Source organism: Sylvia atricapilla, chromosome 8 (genome assembly GCF_009819655.1).
Source record: "Sylvia atricapilla isolate bSylAtr1 chromosome 8, bSylAtr1.pri, whole genome shotgun sequence".
NCBI classification, from domain to species: Eukaryota; Metazoa; Chordata; class Aves; order Passeriformes; family Sylviidae; genus Sylvia; species Sylvia atricapilla.
In genome coordinates, this window is record NC_089147.1 from 8,262,488 (window position 1) to 8,273,907 (window position 11,420).

The following is an 11,420-nucleotide window of genomic DNA, read 5'->3' on the forward strand; positions in this document are numbered from 1 at the left end:
GGAAGGTGGAGGATGATGCCAAGGAAATTGTGTGTTTATCACACCCATAATGTGCTGAACACGTGGGGTCCAGCAGACCATCGTGGCAGCAGAATTCAGCACACAGCACCCCGAGGATGCAATGCAGCACAAACCCTGCCCAGTCCTTGAGCCTCCAGAAAGCCCCTTGCAACACCAGGATCTGTGCCCTGCAGATACCAGGTTCTCCATCTTCTCTCCCACTCCTCAACCCTCTGAGACTCCCATAACCTTGCCCTACGTTGATATTCTACACAGGTTCTCTCCCATCACCAAAGTAAAGTTTCCCCAGGGTTTCACTTCAATGTAAAAAGTGTTGAGAGTGTTTAATGACTGACTCTCAGATGAGATGAGGATTCAGGTTCCTGCTTGGAGACCAACAGCTGGGGAATTTCATACCACTGTGAAGTTATCCTTCAAGGTTCATATCTGCCCTATTCACTTCCCAGGCCATGCCTGGATTTTTGCTGTGATGTGTGTGTGCTGTGATTTGCACAAGAAAAACTTCTCTCTGAACAAATCCAGCAAAACAACCTGATGACAGTTTGAGGTGTCCTTTCTTTGGACTGCATCTCTGTGCATCTCCTGTTAACCTCCCTGGGCATCTTCCCTCCTTTAGGAAGTAAGGAAGGTCTGTGCATGAAGAACCTGCTTAAAAAACCACAAGTGTAAGTCTATGATTTGGCCTTGGAACTTCTCTTGAAAGTTTCCCGAAACAGAAAAAGCTCAAACCCCAAAGTCTCTCTTTTGAGTCACTCTTTTCTCTTGAAAGTCCACCAGCTGGCAGTCAGCTTCCTTCCTGTAACACAGCCACAGTGTAGTGCCAGCCCAAGCTCTGGAGATCCCAAGCAGCAATCCCCTGCGGGGGATCATGGACCTGGCAGTATTATGGAGCAGTTGCTCCATTACAGCCTCCCCCAGACCAGAGCATTGGGAAAATTATCCCTGACTGCACTTCCCTGTGTAGAGCAAATTCACCAGGATCCATTCCAGTCATCAGCCCCACAGTGTGACAGTGCCAGCCTGCCTAAGCACATTTTTAATTTCTCTCCAGTTAAATACACAAGCCCACTGAAATCTAAGTCTAGGATTGCTTTTTCTTTTTTTTTTTTTTTTTTTTTTTAATTGTTAGCCCATTTCCCCCTGCTCCCCTCCTCCCCTCAAGTAATGTGAAGTTTATGACCCCTGAGTAATGACTGTGGAATGCTCTGCATCCTACAGCCATCCCAAGGCATCTGGCAATGGGAATCTTCACAGCATGTAAAAAATACACAGATAATACCATTGTAAATAAGTCAGATCAAAACAAGTCAAATGTCAATGCTAATTTGCTGTCAAGTATAGCCCAAGACCACTTCCTCCTGCAAGAAGAGAGACCCAGTTCCCAAGTGTGTCTTGCTCCCCACCAAAAGAAGCTTATTCTCCACCAAAAATCTCTCCAAACTCTGAATTAATAGGAGTGGAGTTTTTCCCTTTGCTGTTTTATTTTTTCTTTAGCTTTTGTGCCTGTCTGCTGTGGAGTCCAAGGCTGGGAAATGAAACTTCAGTTTTGCCTGACATTTTTCTATTGTAGAAAAGGACTCTTGGGAGAGATATTTAGTGTTTTCTATGGCTCAGTCAGAGGGCAAGAGAGAGAAGTTGTTCCAGGAGTCCCCATTACAAAGCATTTTTTCACATAGGCTCACTTTTATTTTTTAAAGGCTGGGAGATTAAAGAGCCGGCAGCCCTGGAACAGGAAGTTTGCTGTACATCCAAAGGTCAGGTGGGTCTCAGACAGCCACTGCTTCCAGCTCTTTTATATACACACTGCAGATTAAAATGTGCATCCCAGGCTGGATGTAGCCATGGCAGTGATGGGGGCCCAAGGGTTTGGGGGGAAAGGAAGAGAGGGGAAGCAGGAAAACAGCAGAGCACAGCCTCTCCTCAGGCTGGGATTTCATAAGACAAAGCACTGGGTGGCTGTTCAGCCAGCTTAAGGTATTCCCACGCCCCCACAGCTTTTTCCTGCCATCAGATATGTCAGCATGACTGCTTGTGGGGTCAGTCTCAGTGACATTCAGGAACTGATCCTGCTTAAAAAAACATTTTTTACTTTTTATTTCACTGCACCGCGTTGTTGTTTTTTTTTTTTTTTTTTTAATCTTTTTCAACTGAGTCAGTTCCCTGCTTTGAGTTAGCTTCCCAAAATAATTGTGCTGGGCATGAAAAACGGGGTGGGCACAAGTGAAGAGTGGGGTCTGAAGAAAAAGCAGAGTGCAGTAAACTGCCAGTGATACTCTGTGTCATGAAGTCTGTCTCAAGTCCATGGCAGGGAGAGCAGCTGATGGCATTCCCTTTGTCCCTTGAATTCCAGCAGTACACCACACCTTCTGTGGCTGTTAATTTAGAAGGGCAGCATTGTCTTCAGGACCTTTGAGGGTCACACTGCTGGAGTCAGGTATTTGTGCAAATTCATGGGTGTTTCAGCTGTTGCCCCAGCACGAAAGAGGGAAGGAAGGGGGTGGACTAAATCCCACCTTCAAGGTGCACCTTCTGGAGGAGATGGCTGTTCTGCTGGCAGAGGAAGCCAGGTGCAGATCCTGAGAAGTTTGTGTTCAGGGCAGAAGCTGGGACAGAGCCCTGCCAGGCACACTAACTTTGTATTACAATGTCTTTGCTAGAACTGTGGCAGAACTCTTTGGTCAGGAGAAGATGATCTCTACAGCGTTGAGATCCTTTTAGTGAAATTCCCAGCATTCAAAGCTGGCAAGAGTGAGGGGCTGGATGTAAATTGATGTGCATCCCTGGGCAGCCAGTGAAGAAGAGTCAAAAGGTGAGGGAGGTCTGGCAGGAATAGACTGACAGATTTGGAGGCTGATTTTGCTGCTTGTGGTCTCCATACTTGGGAGTCGGCTATTTCCCATAATCTGGGCTATCCCAGCCCCCACAGCTCCAGGGAGTGGAGGGAAGAGTCGATGGTAGAACCAAAGCTCTCTGCAGGAATAGCCCAGTAAGGCTGCCAGGGGGAAACAGGACTCCCCTTGGCTGCCTCTCCTGGATTCAGGCTAGATACTGCAGAGAAGGCAAAATGCAGATGACTCCATTCAAGGAATTCATTGACACAGGCTCTGAGGCTTTATGTGAACCAAAGGGTTTGCTGTGAAACAGGAGACAAGGTAATAATTGAATCAGGGCTCAGTGAATGAACTGCTGCTGAGAAATGCCTACTTTACAGCCTTGATATACTCGGGATGTTCAATGACTGCCAGGAGCAAACTCTGTGGTATCTCAGCTCTTACCCTAATTACCATTTACAGAGGAGTTGCTAGATGAATGAGGACTGCAATATAAAGGACTTTAATAAGATTTATTGATGAGACTACATGAATAATTCCCCTTGCAATGATGCATTTAAGACCACAGATATTGTAGGAGGAGGAAAGCCAGTGTTTGATATTTTGAATGATTTTAAAGTGTGTGTTTTATTTTTATGCTTCAGCTATTGATATTCCCTCTAACTGCTGTTCACTTTTCAAAGGAAAAAAAAAATCCTCCTGCCACCTAGGGTTGTGAAACAATAGTAGGTAATTGAAAATAAGCTTCTTCTGAGGCCAGTAAATATTGGATCATTTAAATGATTCTATGATAACTGGTCTGCCATGGTGCTCAGGCAGCCCAGAGCATAATGCTTCAATACCCTGACGTTGCTCTGACCTCCTGGCACTCAAAGTTTGCATTTTCCGTAACTAACTAATTGTTCAGCTTCCTGAAAATTACATTTGTGCTCTTTCTCCCTTGGGAGCAGTTCCAGCAGAGGACCCTTCAGAGAATTTTCCTGGGCCTGGCCAGTTTGAGTGAAAACGGAGGTACCACCAGGGCAGGCAGATCACCTGGGTGAAGCTGGCTGAAAAATTGACCCTGTGAAGAAAAAGCGAGTAACATTTAATCATATCAGCAACCCTGTCAGCCTTGACGTGCAGCCAGCCCATTCCAGTGCTGACATAAGGGTAGGGATGAGGGAAGGCATTACACTCAGTGGCAAGTTTCACCAAAGCAAAATTGACCCTGCTTGCAGATCCCAGGATTTGACTTCTCCTCATGGGAACACCCAGGAAAGTTCACCCCAAATTAACTAAATTTGAATAAATCCAATTTATTAACCATCATCCCAAATGCCTTTATTTAGATTAGCTCACTGTGGAATGGAGTAAACCGAAGCAAATTTAAGACATCTTAGTTTGGTAGGATGTTCTGCAGGTCTCTTGTGAGATACTGGTGAGCTGTGGCTCACCAATTCACCACCACTCCTCTGCTCTGCCACCTCCTGCAGCACTGATGCCCCTGAAGATGTGAGCACTGTGTGCAAACACTTGCAGGTTACTATGAGAAATGTTCCTTGGTGCTGCTGTGGCTTTGTGCTGAAAACCAAGTGCCTCAGCAACAACACTATTTGGTGGGTGGCCAGAGGAGCAAGTAGGGGACAGAACAGGCAAGATCTCTTGAAACAGCTTCAGTTCTGAGGTTTTCTTACCAGCAGAAACCTCTTCCTATGGCAGGAACTACTGAAATAGTCCCCTTGCTGTGTCTGTCTGTGGGGAGACCAGAAAGGTGTGCCCAGGCTGGACCATGTGCACTGCACAGTCACCTCCTGCCCCACACAGCCTGTTGTGGCTGCAGCTCTCTGCTCCCTGGGGATGGGCAGATGATGGACTGAGGGTGCAGGGCCTCAGGCACTGCAGGACACTCTTCCCTCCTGCCACATGTATACCAGGTGACACACATACCACTGCCCAATGCAGCTGGTGGCAGCCCTCATGGCCCATGGTCCTGGCCGACTCTCCCAGTTGCTCCTCTGCTCCAAAAAAACCATTTCTGGGCACCTGGCCTGCAGTGTGAAACAGCCTTTGTGTGATATTTTGTCAGCTACAAATAATTGAAAAAGGCCTACATAAAGTCCTAATTGTGTCACAGAACAGGCTCTTCAGTCATCCATCTTCCTATTAAACTTGTGAATTTCAGCTACTCAGCCCTGTTGGAGTTATTTTCCCCTTCCCCTCCTTCCTCTTTTAAGCTTCTATTTATATTCTCTCAGTTGTCTCTGCCAGAAGATCTCATGTGGATACATTAGGCCTTTTCAAAAGGAAAGTTGGATTACAGCGATTTTTCTCCCCGTAGGACACAACAGCTTCATCATTCATAACAGAGCAATACACTATAACTTCATTATAGATGGCATGAAGCTGGCCTATTTAAACAGAATACTTAATGATGGTTGGGAAGGCAGGAGAAATTTGGCTCCACAGCTCTATGTGTGAAAAGAGAAACTGCATTTTTTGGTATTTGCCAAGGCAGATTTCTTTAGTCTTGATTAAATCTCTTTTCACAGGAACAAAAAATTTAAAAAAGACTCAGCTGACATGGGCGAAACTTATTTATTACCTGGTAGTTAATCCCACTTTGGCAGGTAGTTTGGGCATACTCTAACATCTAATTTTTATAGCAAGAAAGGAAACTTGGACTTCTCCATACTGCTCAGCCTCCACTGAAACAAACTGCAGTTTACTGGTGCTGTATGACCACAGATTCTCATTCCTTCCCCTTGCCCACCTCAGCAGTGCTGACCACAGAAGCTCTGCTCCTTGACTTTGACTGAGTAGAACTGGTTAAAGCCTAAAGAAATGCTGCAGATTGAAAATGCAGCAGAAAAATCTCTTTTTGGGGAAAATGCCAGAATAAATAGCCTTCTGCAAGCTCACAGTTGACATCAGACCACAGTTTGCAGTGATGATGGGGGAGGCTTAAAAAATCCCAGTGAAAATGTACCGAGACATAAAAAATAATGTTTTCCCATATTTTGATAAAATTAGTTTTTTCTTCTCACCCGGGTAAGCTTTCCTGGTGCTGAAAGGTGCCAAGAGTTCAGCTCTGTTCAGGCAAGTTCTCCATCTACAGCTTGAGAGTCCACATAGATTTTTTTTTTTCTTCTAACTTGGGCAAGATTTTACTCAATGATGGTTTACTGGTAAAACCTGTAAGAGTGGATGAAGTTTCTAACTCAGCTGAAAGTCATGATTTCCTACCCTATGCCCTCATAAATAGAACCTTGTTGTCATGAATGAGCGTTCTGGTGACTTGAAGAATCACCAGCAAAGGCATCAGCAAAAGCAGGTTTAATATGGAAGGGAAACAAAAGTTCACTGGTAAGTTTTACTCCAGTATTTCCTAGGTGATTAAAGCACACAGAGAAAAAGCAGACTAAATCTCAATTAATCTAAACCCAAAATCAATTCCAAAATTATCCATGTGGAGCTTGGGAGGAGGAGTGGGGGAAAGCATAAGGATATGAAAGGGTTAGGATAAAAAATAAAAAAAAAAAAAAAAAAAAAGGGGCACCCTCCCATTGAGTCACAAGGTTCACAGTGGACCCCCTCGCCAAACTGAGCCCCAGAATTCACCAGTGGTTTAGGCCTAAAGGTTTGACAGCATTTAAACGTAATAGCACTTGATCAATCACTCAAGTTCAACAATTTAACAAAGCATTCATACAGAATTTACTGTAAGCACAACAGCAACTCACAGGCCTAGCTTACCTAGAAATCTAAGGTACTTAAAAGTGTAGGAGAGCAACATTCCCAGTACATTTGCTATGGCATATTCACACTTACACACACCCAGAGATCTAAAGGAGTCTGAGGTGTATCCCTGTGAAAAATTCCCCTCAAAAATGGGAAAGCACTCACATTGGATGCCTTTGCATCTTCTGAACAAGTGGGAGGTTGAGCCTCGAGGATTTGGGGGTATCAGCCCAGGATTTGTCAGTGTCTGGTGCTGTCCAAGAACAGCAAATGTGGGAGTTTGTGGCTCTGAAGGGCCCCACTACAATGGAGGTGCTGGGGCAGCCACTGTGCCCCAGGAGAGCTCAAAGGGCCTCCCTTTGGGCTGCTGTTTGCAGAGTCACAAGGGACTTGGTTTAAGTCATATAATATTCCATCCTGGCTGCAATTCAGGCCAGTGGCTTTCTTTGAAAGTTCAATTACAAAAATGCCGTTCCTCTTGGGCTGTTGTTCAGGCAAGAAAAATAAGTTTCCAAGGCTGTTTGTAAAAAAACAGGAGCTCGTTAGACAGCACTAATTCCTGGGAGCAGACAGTGCTTCTGATAAGCTTGAGAGGAGCTCAGCCCAGCTGTTCCTCAAGGCCAAAACCCAAGGAACATTTCTGAGATCACAGGCCAGGGGGTTCATGGGGGGGATGATGCACCACCACACAGGGCTAAGTACGGATCAGAACTTTATATCAGAAACTCTTGGGAAGCTGATGGCCATGTCCTGTGGTGCCTGGGAGGGCTCCAAGCTGCAATACAGTGCAGTGGGAACGGGGGAGGTCTGCTGGTGTCAGCATCCCCATGTGGAGTTTGCAGGGAAGGGGAACAAAGAAAGCTTTGGACTCATTTAACTGATACTGAACATTGTCAAAGGAAGGGTGAGGGGTTTCTCTGGAGTGGGTAGAGGGTCTGGGGTGGTAAAAAAGTACAAGGGAGAAATAGCTTCAGGAGGAACAAATCCTGTGGCTGTTGAGCACACTGTCTGGTCAGCATGCCTCATACTTTGGCCACAAGAAGGTATTCTATCTATCAAGGGAAAGAAAACAATTCCAGCTATTAGGCCTTGCTGTAATTTGGCCTACAAGCAGTTTGGACTTGACAACTGAAAAGGAAATGTCAAAGAATGGGAAGCCAAGAGAAGCTCATCAAAAAGACATCTGGTCCTGCTGTCCTTAATGGGAAACCCCCCCTCCCTCCAGCCACCCTCTTCCCAGCCACGCTCTTTTGAAACAGTTAATGTCTGAGAGAATCCAAAACATTGCTGGAATGTATCAGTGATGAAGCTTTTGTATAGCTGAGCAGCTAAACAGCTCTGGGTTTGTTTGTGTTAGGGTTGATTGTCTTGCCTTTCATCGGTGAAAGTCAGAAATGGCTGGACAGAAGTCAGTGCAGCAACAGTGGTCTAAGGCCAGCTCCAGCTGGGGGAGAATTTGGTCACCTCTTTTATGGCTGTTTCACAGGGAAGCAAAAAGACCTCGAAAGAGGCACCCATAGACAGCATACTTGCAAATCATCCGAGGGGAAGTATTCATGATCTCCAACAGAGTATTTAAGTGAGCAGCTCTGCTTGGAACAACCATGCTGTCCTAGTGACCCATCTGCCTCTCTGTTTCTTCTGGCCTTTTTTTTACACTGACTGATCCCTGGCAGGCTCTCAGTTGTTCCTGGAAGCAAGGAACTAGTCTGGTCTGCTATAAGGCACCCATAGGGGTTACTACTGGGGGAAGATTGCTGCTCATGCTCCTGAGTGGGTAGCCCAGGATCTTTAACATGTTTCTGCACTCAGCCACGTGGCAATGCCATTTACCACAGCCCCTCACAGAAGATCATGTTCCCAGGGTCTGGTGGCTCAGAGCTCCAGCATGGGATGCAGAGTGGTTGATCACATGAATAAGGACAGCTGGCAGAGTCCAGCTATTGAGACTTCCTTAGGGAATAAGCAGAGGATTCCATTCAAATTCCCAAAACCAACTATTCCCTTCATCCCTTAAATCCGAAAATCTGGAAAACCAGCAGGATCCAGCAGATCAGGGTTCAAAGACGTTGATGGGAGCTCCATAAACATCCTGAACTCCTGCCAGTACTCCCACCTAAAAGGAAGACTGGAGGGACTTTCAAAGAGACAGCTGAGCTGTGACTGATGACTGGTCTTATCCAGTCCCAGCTGTGTGTTCCCAGCTGCTCAGTGGTCTCCTTCCATCCAGCTGCAGGTGCTTCCCATTTACCTGGTACTGTCCCAATCCTGCCTGGCTGTACTGCAACACAACTCATCCTGCCCAGGTGGGACAAAAATAGGCCATTTTAGTTTTCTGTCATTTCAGCGTGGAAGTTGGTCCAACAATTGTGAAAATGGCACTAAGAAGAGAGAGACAATTTGGCCAGGGAGGACAGAGACTTCTCCCTGTCAGAGGCAGCAGTGTTGTTTTGATGGATCAGCTGTCCCTAGGTCCACAGGCTTTGTTGCTGTTCAGAGGGATCCACAAATGTACGAAAGGAATTCTCCCACCTCAGATTATTGGCAGCATTACAGCATAGTATTGCATCCAGGAACTCCAAAGTGAAGAAATCTTCGGCTTCTTCTTTTCTTGGCATTTTGTAGGACACACTTCAGCTTTAATCTCAGTTCAGGTCTGCCACAAAACCCAATCCTGCTCAAATCTCTCTGAAAAAGTTTAGTCTGCTTGACCACAACTGTCCCCACAACTACCACACCCTTATCTAAGCATGTATCCAAGATGGTATTTGGAAGGTGAGAGGACACAAGTGCAACACCACTGATCTGAGGCCTCCCTGCTAACCCCAGTCTGTCAAGCCATCTTATTCCTCCTTCTGTCCTCCAAGTGCCTGTACAAGTGGAGTGTTTGACACAGCTTCCCATCTTTCAGGAGCTTAACAAAACCAAGTTAACTCTACCTCTGACTGAATTTGCTCTTGTTGAGTAAACTCCTGAACTGGGTTTTTACAGCATTGATAAGTGCATGGGGAAGAGAAAAAAAAAAAAGGCTTAATGAGAGAACATCCACACTTCAAGTGTGAAGGAAATTTCTACCTTTTCTTCTGCCAGATGGAATATTTTCCCTGAAGAAAGGAAGAAATCTGACCACTAGGGACTGCTGCAACTGGAATGAGCAATATCTGGGAGAAAATACCCCAGAGAGCAGCTCTGCACTATCCAGGTCAGGTGTGGTTCTTCCTGACACTCTCCATCAAGCACAGCTCCCCTGAAGTCAGTGGAGGGCACCTGCACACAGGTTGTCCTGGCAGGGCTTTCACCATGGAGGGGTCAAAAACTTTCACCACACTTTGAGTCATGCTTAAACCAGGGAAAAAGCAAACTAAATGCAAGCAAAGAGAAGAAAGCCATACCAAAGATTTAGACAAATATAAACATTAAAGACTTTGCTAATGCAAAAGGTAGGTGTAACAATCAATAATATTAATCAACAATATTAATGAAACAATGTACACTTTTAGTGTACTTAGGGTAAAAAGAGAACTGTTTAGCATTGCCAGTGGAGAAAAGAGATGATCAGGATCATGCTACTACACAATGTATTTAGCAAATCATTGCAAATGTTCATAGAGTTTGTTTAGGCTTCTAAATTTACTCTTGATTCCTGCTCCATTTCACAGGAAGCAAAAGAGCTTAAAGGCTGTAAGTCCAGAGCAGCAGAATGACATCAGTTGAAAACCATAGCATGGCACAAGAAAACTTCAGCCAAAAGTGACAGTTTCACTAGCAGCCAGACTGTCTATCAATACAGCATGAATGTGCAGGGGAAAAAGGATTAAAAACATGTCAACTATAGTCTGAACCTCCACACTGAAGGATAGGATGTCAGCTGCATAAAAAAAGAATTAAACAAGATGAGCTTGGCCCTCCAGGCTTTTCACACTTGAGTCATCATTAATGATAATCATCATCATCATTAATAAGCATCACTAATAATAAGAGGGGAAAAGGCAAGGAATACATGGGTGTACAGCTAGATGGCTGTTATTTTATTGGCTTCAAAAAGCTCCACCAGGAAAACCTGTTTGCTCTACTTGAGGACAGTGGTAAACATCTAGATTTCAGCACCAACACTGAGAACATTAATTCCTCATTCTAAACAGGGTTTGAGTTTTTCCCAGTTTTACTAAAGCCCAGAACACAACAACCTGCTTGACAAAGAATACTCCAAAGAATTTTAGTTACTTCCTACAACAAGAAGAAGGGGGCAAACAGGAAGAACTTGTATTCCTCTGGCATTACTATTTGTCCATTGTCACTTGTCCAGCAATTGCCATGCGCCTAACCAGCAGTCCTGGAATTCCAGAGCATCCTTATCATGGGAGGGGAAGGAAGGGACAAGTAGGGAATGTAAAGGCTCTGGGTCTCAAAGACAGGAATCACAGGTATCTGATGTTTTGATCTTTCAAATCATCTTTAATTAGTTTGTGTAACTGGTATTATCCTTAATTAGCCTTGCTTAGTTCAGAATGCCTGCTCACCTGCTTTAAGATAGAGGCACACCTCAAAGGTTGGCAAGACCAAGGCCTACCCTGGTAGATTTTGAAAGCTAGAGCCAAGAAGCAGCTGGGAAGAGCTCTAAGAGAAGTATTCCTACACGGCAGGCATATTTATTTATTTTTCTCCAGTTATGGCAGACTGCTACCTGCTTGCTGGATTTGATGGTTCATGCACTTGGCTTGCCTGTCTCTTTGTGTTGTGGGTATGCACTGTTAAGAGGTGAGAGATGCTCCAGCCTCAGTTTCCTTGAGTGGCAATAGACCTTTATTCAACTTTGTTCTTGTAGCACAGGTCACTTTCTGGTTCCAC